General features: G+C 42.2%; 1 protein-coding gene across 1 annotated transcript in view; it reads right to left on the reverse strand.

The window, feature by feature from the left end:
* Window positions 1–15937, reverse strand: part of LOC309546977 (pinopsin-like) — a 265613-nt gene extending 249676 nt beyond the window's left edge. Inside the window, exon 1 of the mRNA XM_082246745.1 lies at window positions 15686–15937. The gene's annotated coding sequence lies outside the window, so the exon portion shown is untranslated. The remainder of the gene's footprint in view (window positions 1–15685) is intronic.
* Between the last annotated feature and the right edge of the window lie 205 nt (window positions 15938–16142).

Here is a 16142-nt window from a genome sequence, read left to right on the forward strand (position 1 = left end):
CCCCCTCCCTCCCCACCACTGCCGCCGCCACTGATTCCCCCACCACCACCACCGCCACTGATTCCCCCCCCCCTCACCACCATTGCTGCCACTGATTCCAGCCCCCTCCCCACCATCGCCGCCTCTGATCCCACTTCCCTCCCCACCACCGCCGCCACTGATTCCACCCCACCACCGCCACTTCTCCCACCCTCCTCACCATCATTGCCGTGCTGCACTATTACTGATCCCATTCCCCTCTTCACCAGCCCTGCTGCTGATCCCATTCCCCCCTCTCCCCACCAGAACTATCATTGATCCCATTCCCCCCTCTCCCCACCAGAACTATTATTGATCCCATTCTTCCTCTCCCAACCAGCATTGTCACTGATCCCATTACCCCTCTCCCCACCAGAACTATTACTGATGCCATTCCCGCTCTCCCCACCAGCCCTGCCACTGATCCCATTCCCCAGGTCAGATTTTAAAAAAAAAAGTGTCAAAAACATGCTTTTTCGGGGGGGGGGCCTTCATGATTTTTTGCACCGGGGCCCTGAGAAATCTAGTTACGCCTCTGTCACAGGGCGTTTTTGCAGCGTCAGATGTTTTTTTTTTTTGCAGCTTCAAAACGCCCATCCATGTTATTCTATGGCCTCATGCACACATAGAGCTTTTAGGAGCACCAAGTGGCATAGGCGTTTAATAGCTGTAAAAAAAATCCAGGACCAGTGCATTCTGGAGCTGCAGCATCAAGCTGTAAAAACGTCTGACGCTGCTAAAGGCTGAATAATGTTGCTTATACAGCATTAAGCCACGTTATACGTTTTTTCTTTTCCATTCAAAATCAGTGGTTCCCTATGTGGGCCTATTGATTTGAATGAAAGGCGCATCGCAAGTCGGATCAGGATGATCCGACTTGCAGTGCGACTTGCGCTGTGAGAATCTTGAGGGGGAACTCCATGCCAAAAAGGTAAAAAAAATGGCTTGGGATCCCCCCCCCCCCCCAAAATCCATACCAGACCCTTATCTGTGCATGCAGCCCGGCAGGCCAGGAAAGGGGAGGGGACGAGTTCCCCCTCAAGATTCTCACAGCACAAGCCGCACCGTAAGTCGGATCATCCTGATCATCCTGATCCGACTTGCGATGCACCTTCCATTTAAATCAATAGGCTCCCATAAGGAACCATTGATTTTGAATGGAGGCAGAAAAAACGCTGCTAAAAGCAACGTGGCCAAACGTGCAATAACGCCAATGGAAAAAGCTACTGAAAGCACGTTTTTACAGCTGCTTTTTTCTGGCGTTAGAAGTGACTCTGCAGCTTGTTTTTTCTGATGCCCTGTGTGCATAGAGCCTTACTCCCATGAGGTCTATGAAAGATATTCACTATACCCTGTTAGTAGGCATTGCTGTGTCACACATTTCACAGAGCCTGTCTTCTGAACTACAGAAGTGCTGAATGGAGGAGTTTCAGGAGGCAGAGTTAGTACAGGAATCACTGCTTGCAGGCAGAAAGTTATCATGGCAAGTGTAGTCCTTTGAAATAAAAAGTAAACAGCAGAGAAGAAGCTGCAAAGTATGTAGGGAATCCAGGTAGTTGAGGAAAGAGATTGCTAGCAGACGGGCAGCACTTAAACATAAAATTTGATTTTTCAAGTAAGTGTTAACTGGATTGTCAAATCTAACTATTATTTAGTTTACTTTTACCATGCTGATATTAAAAATAAAAGTGGATGCTGTGACCATAGATCTCCCTCAAAAAGAAGTGTGAGATTTAAAAAAAAAAAGCATTCATACTAACCTATGTGTCTGCAGTCACCACTGAACACTCAGTTATCCCTTAGCAGAGGCTGGTGAATGTCAGTCATCAGCTCTCTGCTCTGCCAATCCAGGGCTCACTGGAGTGCGGGCAGTGGGGATGGGGGGAGACGGCTGGCTCAGGCTCTCAGCAGTACATTGAGTGGCTGAGCCAGCTGCTGGTCAGGCATCTGGATGGATCCCGACATTATTGTCAGGATCGCTGCAGAGCCTAGACCAGCTGAGTGACGTCAGCCGACAGTGAACTTAAAGGGTAATTCCACTTTCATGGAGAAAAAATATAGCAAATAAAGAAAAAAACAATATAGCGTATACAATTGCAACACAAATCATATGGTAATTGAATGTTATTCAAAATTACCTTTCTGTTTCAATCTGCAGCTGTATTAATTTTCTAAATATGCAATGCAATATGGCTACCTGGAACTGTTCTGTACACAGAATGTAATGCTGGTACACCCCAGAAACATAATTTCCTGCTTGTGTGATTGGCTCAACAATTTTCCCAGAAGTCTGCCTAAGGCACAAGTCAGATTTCTGGCATCCCCTGCAACAAAAATGTCATTTTTGGTGAGAACCTCCCAATAGGAACACATCTAAAGGGATGCAGGCCTAGCAGCTTTCCTCATTAGAGCCCTGAAGCTGCCACAGCTGATAGATAATTATGAAACCACTCCCATTTGACCCACTCAGCACAGAGGAACAAACAATGATTTATTCAGAATAACAAATTGTAGGAATCTGCATCAAAGTTTGTTAACATCCTTGCAATGTACAGAGATCGCCCAGAGGGGAATTTCTTTTTCGCAACAAAAGTAGAGTTACGATTTAAGCCCACTGTAGGCTGAATCTGAGTCACAGGAGTGCAGAACTAAATGCACTTCTGTGATTCACAGAAGAAGTATCGGCAAAAATAGCTTTGGCCATACTTCCTCATTTAATTCCTATAATAGACTGTTTGCAGATGTTAAATTGTAGTATTGAATAAAAATAGCATATGTAGCACTGCCCCCTAGGGGACTGCTGAAGATTACACTTTAAGGATTCCCCTGGGTTACCCGCAGCAACTGCTTGCAGAAAACTTAACACTTTAAGTTCTTGGCTCAGTCAAAGGGGATGTTGTTTTTGTGGTTTTATTTAAATTGGGATAGGAGAAGGGATGAGTGGGATACTCCAACTGTTAACAATTCACAATGCTGAGGACTCTTAACTTGAGAATGCGGCAAGGCCGCTGCTTCATCCTGCCACTTGAATGAAGATGAGATAAGTGTTTCTAAGGTATTTCTTTTCAGAGTACTCCCCTAGTACCCCCTTTCTCTCTGGGCTAGCTCACACCCGTCCACTGAGTCTACACTCCGGAGGGGTCCCCTTCCTGGACAGACCCCTGGGCCAGATCCTCTGTACTCACAATACTGTTTTTCCAGAGTCTTGCTGTGCCCCAACTACTCAGTCAGTTTTTCTGGACCTCTGGATTCAGCCTCACATCACTGATACACCAGGCCGACTGCCTGGGACCACCATCAACCATTGCAGAAGAGGAGGCAGCAGCCACCCTCCTTCTGGGACTCTGCTTCCCACCAAAGACCTCTACCTCATGTGCCCCTGGCTTTTTATACCCTGTCCTATAATGCACCACTGTCTGTGCCAACCCTCTGGGACAGTACCAAAAACCTGTGTACCATTGGTCAGGTTTCCTTCAGCATCCAATGTGCCTCCCCATTGGATCAGCTGAGGACACTCCCTAAGACCAAATGAATACACACTGGGCACACTGAGCAGACCTGACTACAAATCCTGCTCCCTAATAAGCAGAGTGCACATATGTTCTGCCTGCTGCTCTTCTGATAAGCAGACAGAGCCAAAACTACACTCCCTGACTAGCACCTAACTAGGAGGGTGCTACACATATGTTTAATGCACTTTTATGTATTATTCTAATAATCACTCTGCAAACTTCATAATTTTAGACTTTTCATAACACACTTTTAAACAAATGGTTTGCAAAACAACTTTGATGACAACTGATGTCAACATACTTGTGATTAATAACGTTGTTACATACTGATTATGATTTAGCAATGCCGTATTTGGCTTTGCATTGTAGAGCCGGTGACAGTTCAGTCAATCAAATAAACTCATTTATTTATCACACCAGATGGAAAATGTTCTTTTCAAACTTGTTTAGAATACACAACTGTTCAGTAACTTGGCAAAATGTTTTGTATGCTATAAGAGGAAACAAAATGAAGAACATGAATCTCTGTCATGTACACACACAATAGATTGTGCATACAGTTAGGTAACAAAAATTAACAATTGCTTCCTGAAGGAAAGACAATACAATTCATAAGAAGGAAATGCACAATACAGTATATCCTGTTCAGGCAGTTTAAATATTTGCACAACATTTCAGTATAAACACTTCTAGAGCATGCAGATATTTATTTGACTCCTTTTGTCTATATTCTTGCTAAATGAGGGCAGAAAATCCCGCTACTGCATACAGTTTCTTTACTGTATAATGACTTATAAATGTTAATAACCCTATATTATAGACATACTGGGAAAGAGAAATGGAAAGACCTTTAACCGTGCCACGTCCCAATTTTTATAGCATATCTTGAAATTAGCAGGAACCAGTCCTGCTGGTGGTGGACTTTATTAGCACCCACATGACACAAATTTGTTTAAAAACATCACATTTCCTTATTAAACATTTACAAATGACGCCAATGCATCAATACATGATTAAAATAAAAAAATTTGCATGTGATACAGACATCCTACTAGGGACTGTTATATAGAGATGGGCTGGATGTTCGTGTCAAACGTAAGTTCGTCTCGAACATCGGGTGTTTGTGTGTTCGCCGAGCACACGAACACCCAGGGAGCTTGGCAGTGCATTAAGTGCTTGTGATTGGCCAAAGCATGCACCTGACCTGTATGCTTTGGCCAATCACAGCACAATGTCCTGTCAGAGCCATGATTGGCCAAAGGCAGGGTGCCTTTAGCCAATCATGGCTCAGGGGCCAAGTCCATGCCCCACACTATAGAAGGCTGCTGTTTACACAGCAGCCATGTATAGTGTGTGATAATAGAGGTTAGGCAGGTAGTTAGTGGATAGTGTGTTGAGTTAGTTTAGTGCAGTCAGTGTAGTGTACAGGTTAAACCCCACTTTTAAAATGTATAGATATGTTGTAGTCCTGGGTCCCCTCTCAGTGCTCCCCAAGTTTTGTGCCCCTGTCACTTAGAGTTTGTGAGCAGTGCCATGCAAAGCTGGCCAAGATTTCCCATAGACTCCAATGATAAAGACAGGGAGCAGTCCCATGTTAAGCTGACCAATATTTTGCATAGATGCCAATGAGCACTGAAAGCTTAAAATTGGTCTAGGCAGGAAGGGGGGTGAAAGTGCCCTATATTTAAGTGGTTAAGGAGAACCCTATTACAGAATTAAAAAAAAAAAGCGGCACGGGATCCCCCCCCCCAATCTATATCAGGCCCTTTTGGGTCTTGTATAGATTTTAAGGGGAACTCTGCACCAAAGGAGCGTACGCCCCCACCTCCTGCTGAACCATGCCAGGATGCTTGCCCTCAACATAGGGAGGGTGTTTTGGGGTGCCCCTCCAAAGCACCTTGTCCCTATGTTAATGGGGACAAGGGCCTCTTCCCAACAACACTGGGCTGTTGTGGGGGTCTGCTGGTGGGGGGGCCGTTTCGGAATCTGGAAGCCCCCTTTAACCACTTAAGCCCCGGAGGATTTGGCTGCTAAAGGACCAGGGGTTTTTTTGCGATTTTTTACTGCGTGACTTTAACGGACAATTGCGCGGTCGTGCGACGCTGTACCTAAACGAATTTGACGTCCTTTTTTTCCCACAAACAGAGCTTTCTTTTGGTGGTATTTGATCACCTGTGCGATTTTTTGATCACGCGCTATAAACAAAAAAAGAGCGTAAATTTTGCAAAAATAACAATATTTTTCACATTTTTTTATATGAAATTCCCCAAAAAAAAAAGTAAAAATCAAAATTTTTTAACATTTTTCGGCCAATTTGTTTTATGCTACCTATGTTTGGTAAAAAAAATCGCAAAAAGCGTATTTTGATTGGTTTGCGCAAAAGTTATCGCGTTTACTAACAAAGAGAAAGATTTTTGTCATTTTTGGTGTTTTTTTTTTTAACGCGTAATGGCGGCGATCTGCGATTTTTTTTTCGGTACTGCGACATTGCGGCGGACAGATCGGACCCTTGACTGACATTTTTGACACTTTTGGGGTTACCAGTGACATTACTGCAGTAATCAGTGCTATACATATGCACTGTTACTGCAAAAATGACACTGGCAGGGAAGGGGTTAACTTTATTGGACAGGGAGGGGTTAAGTGTGTCCTAGGGGCGTGCTTTCTACTGTGTAGGGACATTCCTATTGGTGTAAAAGCAAAGATCAACCGTTCTACATAGTAGAACGGACAGATCTTTACTTTTACACAGGGAGAACTGACAGGCAGCTTGTTTACACAAGCTGCTCTGTCTTTCTCCCTTCACAGGAGCGATCGCAGTGTGACTGGCGGACATCGAGTCCGCCGGTCACACGCACTGACTTGCCTGTGAACGAGCCGCGGCGGGCGCGCGCCCGCCCGCGATAGGCTCGCAAGTCAGTGACAGGCGAGTGACGTACCGATACGTCACTCTGCCTGGCCGGGGCTGACCGCCGCAGTATATAGTCGTGCGGCGGTCGGCAACCGGTTAACAAGGGGGCCCCCAGATCCCACCCCCCATATGTGAATGGGTATAGGGTACATCTTACTCCTACCCATTCACCAAAAAAGTTTACAAAAAAATTATAAACACAAAAGACAGTTTTTGACAAATCCTTTATTAAAAGCTAAAAATAAAAAATAGTGTCCCTCGATGTAAATCCATCATCAATCACGACGCTCGCAACACCCGAAAAATAGAAAAAAAATTCAAAGACGCTTCTGCCTTTACGCTTTTGAGCTTTGACAGCTGTTTTATAGGCATCAGGTGCAGAAAAAAGTGCTTCTGTGCTTCACTTATACACGAATTGGGGTGCTCCCCCTGTGGTTATCTACTTACCACAACTCGTTAGGAACATGTGCATTCAGTATGAATCCTGTAGTGTAGTCACAGCCTCTTTCTGATAGCCTGGGATCCACAATCAAATGGGAGAGATGAGATCCTATGTGATGGTTCTTCTTAAATTCAGAGTCCCCTCATAAAGAATAAAAGGCCATCCATGGGGAAGTACGTTCATTTAAAAATTTTTTATTGATATGGAAACTTACTTACAAATGTAACTAGTATTAAGGCAGATAGACCACGGCTCAGTGGTTCGCTGCTTGCGGCCGGTGAAGCGCACGCTGCGGGAGCAGCAAACCACCGAGCCATGGTCTATCTGCCTTAATACTAGTTACATTTGTAAGTAAGTTTATATATCAATAAAAAAAAAATTTAAATTAACGTACTTCACCATTTGAATTGTGGATCCCAGGCTATCAGAAAGAGGCTGTGACTACACTACAGGATTCATACTGAATGCACATGTTCCTAACGAGTTGTGGTAAGTAGATAACCACAGGGGGAGCACCCCAATTCGTGTATAAGTGAAGCACAGAAGCACTTTTTTCTGCACCTGATGGACACTTTTATTATATGGACTATTTGTTATATTTTATGAATTCACTGAATACATTGTTGTTTTGTATTGCAATATTTGCACATTGATATATATTTTGCACAATTCTGGCTTATTTTGCACAATCTATGCACTAGGTTGCACATAGATATTATTTATATTATTAAGAGCAGCGCTGCAACATTTGGTTTCTATCACAATGTACCTGATACCCATTCACATAGGGGGGTCAATATCTGGGGGCCCCCTTGGTAAAGGGGCTTCCAGATTCCGATAAGCCCCCCACCCGCAGGCCCCCACAACCACAGCCCAGGGTTGTCAGGAAGAGGCCCTTGTCCCTATCAACATGGGGACAAGGTGCTTTGGGGGACACCCCAAAGCACCCTCCCCATGTTGAGGGCAAGCAGCCTGGTATGGTTCAGGAGAGGGGTATGGTTTTGGTGTGGGCCTGGTATTGACTGGAGGGGACCCCACACTGTTTTTATAAATTTTTTTTATCTGTATTGCCTGGAGCCGATAATACATTACAGCCGCGAGCAAGTTTAAATTACATTTTTTCCTTTAGAAATGTCAGTATTGCTGCAACAGGCTCCATAAATCGTACAGATGCACCACTTTACAGGCACATTAAGGGGACCCACCAGGCACTATATTTAAAGGAATTTTTCATTTTTATTGTTTCACTTTAACCATTATTAAAATCACTGCTCCTATAAAAAAAAACAATAGTTTTAAAAACATATTTTTGCATTGGTACATGTCCCCCAGGACAGTACCCCGGTCCCCATACACTTTTTTTACGGCAATAACTTGCATATAAGCCTTTAAAATGAGGACTTTTGATTTTTCATGTTCGTGTCCCATAGATCTTAATAGAGTTCGCATGTTCGGTAGAACTTTTTCCCTGTTCGAGATGTTTTGGTGCGAACCGAACAGGGAGGTGATCGGCCCATCACTATTGTTATATAGACACCTCTTTACAGGGAAACATCCAAGTGTGAAAGTTGAGTTGTGTGTATTCTCATCCGCTGGTCAGACCATTTTTACATATGAATTTTTCCCAGTAAAGAGTTGTCTATATAATGGTCCCCAGTAGAATGTCTGTATCATATGCCAATTTATTGATTTTAATCATGTATCGAAGCACTGGCGTAATTCTGTTAATGAATAAAATTAAAATGTGTTATTTTTATACAAATTTGTCTCAATAAAGTCCACTGCCAGCAGGACTGGTTTCTGCTAATTGCAAGATATGGGAAAGAATATTTCACCTTTTCATGAGTGCGCTTATATCTAAATTGTAGTAACACGGATGACTTCCCTCCTAAACAGTTAAATACTGTTGTAATAAATTGGAGTTCATGAACTTAGTGAACACGTACTCAAGAGGGATCTAATAATGTCTGCTATATTCTCCCTTTACTTGGGGGAGGGGGGGGGGGGTAGATGCTTCACCTTAAACTGACCATGCAGCATCAGCAATGGCAGCAAGCAGCTTACCAGGGCCTAGAGCTGGTGCTCTTTTTCAAATAGGCCTCCCACACATACCCTATTTTAGAGACATCACTGCACACCATGGGTTGCAGTGAGGGCAAAAAAATGGAATGAGAAATGGTCAGTTTGGGACTTTAGATGAGACACCTGCGAGCACTGCTCATCCCTGTATATAACAAAATTGAAAAGCAAGGGTGATAAAAGAATGTGTGTGCAAACCAGCGGGTCCTTAGTTTGGTATACTTTCCCACCAGTCTGCTAACAAACTGTGACAGAACCCACTGTCACTGTGTGTTTGGAAGGGACTGTGCACAAGCCTCCTACCGACAGACTATGGGCCAGAAGATACTGGAGACCTGGGGACATGCTGGCATTGAGTTAATGTAATGTAATGTAATGCTCCAGCCCTTCTCCCCCCATCCCCCCCCTCTTGTTTCTGTGTCTAATTGTGTTGATTCATGACACATAGACAATGGTCTGGACTGGAGACATCTCTCCGCAGGGGGGTGTGTGTATTGAGAGACTGCCTGTTTACCATACTCTCATTAGGTTATCTGTAGCCTGTTTCAATGTACAAATGTTCAGTTCCCCATTGGTTGTTCCGTGTCCCCTTCCCCCCTCTGGCAAGGCTAAGGGGAGTGTCCCATAACTGTGTGTAAAACTGTATGTCTTGGAATTTAATAAACAGTTTAAGCTCTGCATGGTTAACCCTCAACACCTGTGTGGATGTCTCATGATTGAGGGGTTAAGGGCTGGGTATGGCTTCTCCGCAGGCTGTGGGTGCGTTTGGCGGACAGGAGACACAGGTCCGGCGGATGTGCCCATCTGGGGTACTAAGATCCGTTACACAAACCAAATAAACTTGTCTAACAATATAGGTTAAAAACAGGGGTTTACTTAACACACATTTGCAAACGCATGTATAAGCTGCAAGGCCAACAACAAGGCACCCTGTGTATCTTGCAGTCCTAACACTTCCTAACACTACTCAACCTGAGTGTCTGAGTGTCTCCACAAAGGAAGCACATGAATGCTGATGGATGGATGGGAAACAGATGGGCTTGGAGATCGCCCAATCCTCCCCCAACCCGCTCCAATCCATGACTGGTAATGAAAAACGAATGGCTATGTAATAGTCATAGGGTGCAAACTAAAAGTGATCAGCTGGGAAACACACACCCCCATTCCTTTAGTATGGATGGTGAAGGCAAAAGGGGACTTTGAATGAGAAACCCCCCTGTAAAGCAAGCATCTCCATCCCTTATAAGGTACAAGAAATGGGCAGTTTGGGACTTTTATCCCCCTTGCTTTTCAATTTCGTTAAAAAATGGAATGGGGTGGGAGGAGGAGCGGATCTAGCTTCTGCCTCTTCATGCAGGGTCAAACCATGATGGGCAGAGACGGTCACGGACAGCCTGAATATACAGCAGCAGGTCACCAGCCATCGCAATTTTATGGTCAGGTTCTCCCATACACAGACTTTTTACACACAGGAGAAATTAGAATGGAACAGTTGGCAAGCATGAACAATGTGGATTGAATAATCTCCCTCTTTACCTATTTTATTCTGACATTCTGCTCCTGCAGCTGTCAGAATACCCAAACAGTGACTACATTGGATTTGATGCAGCCAATGTTCACTGATAATTTTTCACCTAGCTCCTTCATTTTTCAGATTAAATGTTCAGATGTCAGGCAGAATGGTGCTAACAGGGCCACCCATGGCTCAAAGTTTGGCCGATTTATCAGGGGCAGGTCAAGCCCTATGTATGGTCAGTTTATCAATGACTGTTTTCAGTTTAAAAAGGCAGGTGTGTTTTGTTTTTTTTTTTTAGTTCTGTGTGCATTATTTTTATAATCAGTGGAAGATACTGTAATTAATTTATTAGTTTCCTTTTATATGTGTAATTTATGCTGCAGGTTATAAATTAACTTCAGAACTGTGTTATGCTATGTTGTTTGCAAGCCAATTGTACTCTGCAAAAAAAGATCTGAAGCAAGCAAGTTTAAAATATTTAAATTACCTAAAAAAATCCTCCTTTCATATTAGAGGTAAATTAACTTTTAAAAACCAAATTAGTCCTTGATTTGTAAGTCAAGGCAATAAAAGTTAAACGGGAATTCATGAAGTCTAGCTAATTTACCTTTGGGTTTATTACCCGTCTCTAAAACTTCACAGTTATAGAGATGCAAACCTTGAAGTTTTTGATCCTTCCATAACACAAGTAGGGCAGTTTATCCTCATTAGTTTATTCATTTAGCTTACAGTGTTGTTAATGGCTGCTTTCTGGCAATATGTAGGGGTTTTAAATTCAATTTGAACTCCATCATTAGCTGATTGCCATCATTTTTAGAGCAGCAATTGCTGCAATAAGCATGGCTATATGGGGTTCTGCAATACTAAATGTCTAATTAACACTGATTATTCAAATTGCATATGTACAAACAGAACTGGTGGGGGAAACCAAGGTTATCCTGATAGGGGCAGAACCCCTGGAGGCAGTGACAAGAAGACAGAAATATTGACAATGAGAATTTGCATTGTAGGAATCAGATGAGTACAAGATTGCTTGATTGTGTGGTATGTTAACTGCACTTTTTACTTTGCAGTTTTTACTGGAAAAGATTGATTCTGTAATTTTAATAACAACTACACATTTGTAGTAGCAATTCAATAAGTGCTTCAAAATATCTAACTGTCTATATAGTCTTTTTACTACATTTGGAGTTGTGAATGGTTTCTAGTAAGAATTTCTCCAATCATCCAAAGGTGGCACTGAAGCAAGCCTGCTATATGAATGGAGGATGGATGGATGAATAAAAGGTCTGCCTTCTCCATTCATAAAGTGCTTTTCATTGATGGAAGCTATAGTACAGTTTCCATAAATGAAAAAGGAGTCAAAACTCTTGACCAGTGTCTATGACAGGCCCAGTGGCTGCGGGGTTATGGGGGTGCAGAGGACTTCAGATTTCAACTAAGGCAGCAGCCATCAGCTCAAGGGACACTTCTCAGTGAATGTGAGTACTATCTCTTGTGCTGATTTTAAAAAAAGAATGCTTTAATTCACAAATTGAGAAAAAAAAAATTCTTATCCTGGTTTGTTAAACAGTAACAGCTATTTTTATGTTAGTCCAATGAGATTTGAAACCTGCAGTCACGGCGCTAAAATAAAGATCCCTAGGCTTTATTCACATGGGCGATTTGGCCTTATGCAAATTGCAGCAGCAGAAATATTCTGATATAAGCGGCTAGCTGCAGCCGCCAATACCGTTCACTATAATGGTCTATTCTTGTTTTTCTTTTTGAGCATATGTGGCTGGTGGCGGCACTATATGAGCAACCGGGCTATGTTGACTCTGAGGAGGAGCTGGGGGTTGTGGCTGGTGTGGAGATATCACTTGCCTTTTATGACTTTTTTATTATTAGGTAGTCATATTCATTTGGAAAGCCTGTTTTTTGTCCATCTGGTGGAGGTCCCTGGTCTGTCATGATTCTTATTCCAAGACCCCTGGGTGGAAGAGTTTCACTTTGTCATACACTGTGGATTTTTATTTTGAAGCACCCATCTAAGTAGTTGCTAGGTAAAATATATTCGTGACCCTGTTCTGCTTGTCAGGAGGGTCTAATCTGTTAGTTAGCCTGTCACATGTTTCCAGGTGTGTTTTGTTGAGCCTGGGGAGTCTCCCCACTGTATCCAAAGAGGGAAATTGTTGGGCAGTGGAGGGAACCTAGCCAATAGCACACCAGGGTTTATGACTGTCCCAGTGGGTAGGCATTGCTGCAATGCATCCTGGGATTGGGAATAAATCTGAGGGGAGCATGTGACAGGGGGGCTTTGGGCGGGAAGCCAGGTCCCAGGAGGAGGGTGATGGTTGTCTCTCCTCCTGTTGCTGAGGAAGGTGGTCCAGGCAGTCGGCCTAGGGACCAGGGGTTGAGCTGTGCTGTGTGCTGACCAAGTGGAGCTGCTGGGCAGGATTCTTCTGGAAAAACTGTATTGTGAGTACTCAAGCACCTGCCCAGGGGTCTGCCTAAGAGAGGGGACCACTCCAGAAAGGGTCAAGGGGATCAAGGAGCCAGCTTCCCAGTGTGTTATAGTAAAGGGGGTGCCAAGTTGGGAAGCCCTGAATATTAGGGGTTAAAGGGGTCGCCAGGAAGGGCCCTGAAGTTGCTCAGCAGTGCAGTCTGCTATTAAAGTCAGTTACCTCAGGAAAGGAGTGCCTTAGGAAGCTAATAGGACTCTTTCACAGTCAAAGGTGAAATACAGTAAGCGGCCCAGCCGTGACTAGCTCAAACAACGTTAATCAGCATTTAACCAGCGTTAATCAGCATTTATCAGATCGTCCCTGCTTGTTGTGCATAGTTTATTTCTGTTGGAGTATCCCACTCATCCCTTCTCCTATCCAAGTTCCTAAAAAAAATCTAAAAACCAAAGAAACTGGACTGGACTGAGGTAAAACCACTTGGAAACATGTCTGAATGTTCTACTGTTGCTAATGGTAACCCAGGGGAACCCATCTTCAGCAGCTCCCTTGGTTGTAGTGCTACAATTTTATTGTCTCTTTTTTAATTTTTTGACAATTACTGAAATGTATTGATTCATGTTCTTGATTAGCACAGCACAGGTGATTTACATGATTTGTGACTATGAAAAATATCATATAGTGTGTTTTCTGTTTATTCTTTCAGAATTATTTGTTGCATAAGTACAGTTTTCTGCTCACTTTCACATAAGACTATAATGACAGGTCACTGGCGTCCCCAGCTATTCACATTTTCCACAGAGCCAGCGATTAGCTGCAGTGATTGCTGCTGGAGGCACACAAAGTGCATCCAGCAGCAATCACGACAAGTAACCACTGGCTGTGCGGACAGCTACGAAAAACTTTGACCCACCAACAACCTTTCATTATAGTGAATGGGATTGGCGGACGCAGCTAGCAGATCACAACATCAGCAGGAATTAGAAGATCCCTGCCACTGAAATTCGCACAGGGCTAAATCATCTGTGCAAATGTAGCCTTATCCTTGTGTCAATGCTTTATAAATTGAGCTTCACATATATAAAGTTTCCTGATACTTCAGGTGTATTGAAGGTAGGATCAAATTAAGACCTTATCTTTCTCTCTGCAGTGTAAAGATAATCGAATAGTGCTAACATATAAAGAAGCACTAATTGCAACAATGTAAGTCAGCTCTGATTATTATTTGAATATAGCATGTTTTACTATGTGGTCACATTGCAAGATCTTTACTTTTGCAACAAATACACCATCCGATTGTTCTGACACACTACGGATAAATAGAATGTCCTTCCCTTAACTAACCAGAAGATTTCCAATTTCATACTTGCCACCAGAATTGACATTCTGCTTCCTTCTATCATTAAAAGGCTATTGTCTGTATAGATTCCATAAAACCTGGTTTCACTGTGCTTGGTTTTTTAAGTATTCTTGAAGCACCTGTATGAGTACTAGTTTTATTTCAGGGATGGATTGATACCAGAGAGGCGCCACACTCAGGTGATTTAAATTTATATTTGAAAAAAAAAAAACTTTTTAAGTAGTCTTATACTATTATTTATTTACCAAATCTTTCTGTTCTATCTGAAATAAAATGTTATATTAAGTTAATAAAGGTAGAATAAAATATGACCCTTGATAATCATAAAGCTTTGTTAATTGTTATACCAATTTGAAATGCACAATTGCTAAATATTTTAAAATGTTTTTCATAGTTCCCTTATTGCAAATCCAAAACCCCGTCCCAAAGAGGATGGAAAAAAAAAACACAGATTACCAAACATGTCAAAATGAATGTGTTATTCTATTTCAAACTGATATTTTAGTTATTGGGTCTGTGGTTGATTTTAGGTTATGCAGACTACAGCAATTAGAATGAGACTCACCACGCTGCAGATAAAAGAAAACTCTACAGGTGGGATGGAGATCAAGTGGTAAGATATAACCACTGGAGTTATGAAAGATATATGAAATTTGTGGATGATATAACCCAACAGTGTCAATGCATAAGTGTAATTTTTGCACAGGCTTGTCCTTTAATGGGGGAAAATTTGAACATAAGTGAAATGTTGAGAAAAGTGCTGAATAGTTTCTGCAAGCTCCTTCACACAACCACTGAGGAAGGAGACAAGACACTGCTAACTCATCATACCTGCAGAAAGATGTCTTGCAGGCAGTAAATGTACAGGAGCTGCTTTCCAGAACTATATACAATCAATTAACCTGTAGCATTACTAGCCATAATTCTGAAAATCAATGTGATTTTGAATTTTTATACACTTCTATCAATTTTTTTTTTAATTAGTTACACACATACGGTATATATATTATATATATATATATATATATATATATATATATATATATATATATATATATATATTAAATAAATGAAATTAGTACAAAGTAAAAAAATAAGTAAAACAAAGTCAGTGAGAAAGTAATCTAAAAAAAAAAAACTATAAAAACTGTAACAAAAGGGGATGTAAAGGGGTATCATAAATGAACCCAGGTTTGTGTTTGGACAGCCATTTCTAATATTTATAATGTCAATAATCCATTGACTCCTCCTGTAATTGTTTATAGACACAGCCTATGCAGCATCACCCTTGACCCTTTTAATACCAGTGGCGCTAATGATCAATAGATTTAGGGATGTGGAACAACAACGTAAAAAATTCAATTAAGTAACAACAGTACATTTGTGATAGAGTTTGTGCTTACTTACAGAAAAAGCTGAGATAACTCCAAGTCTTCTCCAAGTGAGCCAGATCGTTCAGGGAACGCAGCGGACAGTAGAACATGCTCCGTCACTTGAAAAGAATGAAATGAACCCTTTCTGCACCCTAGCAACAATGTGAGGCTGTCTGGGATGCATTATTTAGGCATCACCCATTTACATATTCTGTATTTTTTCCTGCAGGCAGTGATGAAACTGACAAGCAGCTGTTGTAGAGCTGCTGCATTCAGCTCTTCTCTCAGTTAGTACAGTGAAAGTGTGTGGATTCCAGACTTTGCACTGTGGTTTATCTAAAGCCAGAATGGGAAGCATCATCTGCACACTCTTAAAAGCTGATTGGAGGAAAGCATGCACTGATCTGTTGCTGTGGTCAGTGTTCAGCTCTAGTAGTGTCAATTAGGTTTGTGCTCATGTCTTCTATACAAGCTACAGTACAGATAA

This window comes from Pelophylax lessonae (assembly GCF_965119305.1).
Source record: "Pelophylax lessonae genome assembly, chromosome: 2".
Lineage (NCBI taxonomy): Eukaryota > Metazoa > Chordata > Amphibia > Anura > Ranidae > Pelophylax > Pelophylax lessonae.